This window comes from Frankliniella occidentalis, unplaced genomic scaffold, assembly GCF_000697945.3.
Source record: "Frankliniella occidentalis isolate FOCC.00 unplaced genomic scaffold, Focc_3.1 Scaffold3, whole genome shotgun sequence".
Taxonomy (NCBI): Eukaryota; Metazoa; Arthropoda; class Insecta; order Thysanoptera; family Thripidae; genus Frankliniella; species Frankliniella occidentalis.
Genome location: NW_026267133.1, coordinates 4,044,296 through 4,046,121, shown reverse-complemented (window position 1 = coordinate 4,046,121; position 1,826 = coordinate 4,044,296). Strand labels below are relative to the sequence as shown.

General features: G+C 59.0%; 1 protein-coding gene across 3 annotated transcripts in view; it reads left to right on the top strand.

Moving 5' to 3' along the window:
* The window catches only part of LOC113206256 (solute carrier family 41 member 1), a 28,706-nt gene that overhangs the window by 16,191 nt on the left and 10,689 nt on the right, over window positions 1-1,826 (top strand). The window lies entirely within an intron of this gene.

The following is a 1,826-nucleotide window of genomic DNA, read 5'->3' as shown; positions in this document are numbered from 1 at the left end:
CCACGCGGGGCCCACGGCCCGGGCCGCCGCCGGCAGCCGGTCGCGCCACGGCCGGCTCGGGTCCCAGTCTGTCTCCGACCAGGCTCTGCTCCGCAAGGCTCGCCGCCGCTAGAGCTCTCCGTCGCCGCTCTCGCCGCCGCGCAAGCCTTCGCAAGCCCTTCAAGCCTTTGAAGCCCTGCGCGCGCCTTGAAGCCCTCCTCTTCAAGCCTTCACCCTTTTCTCTCCGTGCCGCCGTGAGCCGAACCGCTGGCGCTGCCGGTGTCGCCTCACCTCGCCCCCCTCCAGTTGATGAGCAACCCTCAGGGTGTCCCGTTTGTCATCTCTCCGGTCCGCATCAGAAGGTGAGCACCACGATCACCTCCACCAGGACCTCGCCGTCGTCGCCGCCGCCGCGGCGATGGCGAGCACCCGCGACCAGCAGGTGGACGATGAGGATATTACCTTGCCGCAGGTCAGTGGGTGTGGGTGGCGGGTGGCGGCGCGCTGTCCGCGGGGGGAGGCGAACTGTGTTGCACAAGTGACGGTGACCTGGTTAGTCGGACGTTCTTGTCGTCTCATTTTGCACCGTCAAGAACTAACTACTATACTGATTGTGGTTGTGCCGATGGCGCTCTGACGCCCCCGATACACCTCAGCGTGCGACACGTTGCCTAACCTCCCGGACGCACGGCGCCGGCCTCAGACTCCCGGACTCCCCCCGCGGACATGACGGTCGTCAGCTACTCGGCCCCGCCGAGCGTGACCGTGTCAGCCGGGCGGGCGGGCTGCTCGCGGCACAAGGCCGCGGGGTGACGGGGGGCGTTGGACCCGCCGCGGCCCCGCCAGCCACCCCGTCCACAAACACCGCGGAGATGTGACCGTGTTGTGGTTGTGCACGTGGTGTCCACGCGGAGATGGGGCGTTCTATATATACATATAATTTGTTTCAAAAAGTTACTGTACCAATTTTAAATTTTATTTTAAACTTGTCGTCCGTCGTTTAATTATGTTGTCTAAATTGACGAGCTAAACTGAATCGATATCGTTTACTATATTGTCACACCACGTCCATGTCGTCACACTGCCCCCACGCCCTTGCTCGTCGTCACACTGCACCCCCCCAGGTCTGTCACCCATGCCGTCACCCCCGCACGTCACGTGGGCCGATAGCTCGTCGCCAAGGCAGGTGCCCTCTGCGCCTTTCGTCCTGCGCCTTATCTATCCTCAACAAGTGGACAGCAAAGCCTTCCACTGACTGCAGTGTAATCGTTCGATGTAGGTTTTTTTTCGTTTCCCCCTAATGCGCCCATCGGCTTTTTATTCGGTGCGATTAAAACTTTTCGGGACGAAAATTTCGAGTGGCTTTTTGGGTGCGGCCGCCCGGCCCCCGGCCAAGCGGCGCCGGCTAGTTGGCGCCGGCCGAGCCCTACCGTCGTTGCTACAGGTGCCGCCTCCTCGATGCGATGGTGACTTTAGGGGGTCCAAATGTCACGGGGTCCCGAAAAAGGAACAGGGCGTGGTCATTGGGAGTCCACAGTGATCCCATAGTGGTGTACGTATACTCGCGGGGGTACACACCTAGCATGAAGCTCCTTTTGACTCTAAATATTATTGGCTCTCACAAAGGATAGAGTCGAGACGGTCATATTGGAGTACCTAGTGACTGCTAGTAGTGACCCTATGATATTTTTACCCCGGGGATACAAATATCATAGTGCTCATATCGGCTTCATTCCTCGTCCTGATTCTTTTGGGGATACCATATGATATTTGTATGTCCCAATTTAAGTCACGCCGCGTGCTTTACCGCGTGCTCATTTACGTCATTATATTTGTACCCCCCCCCC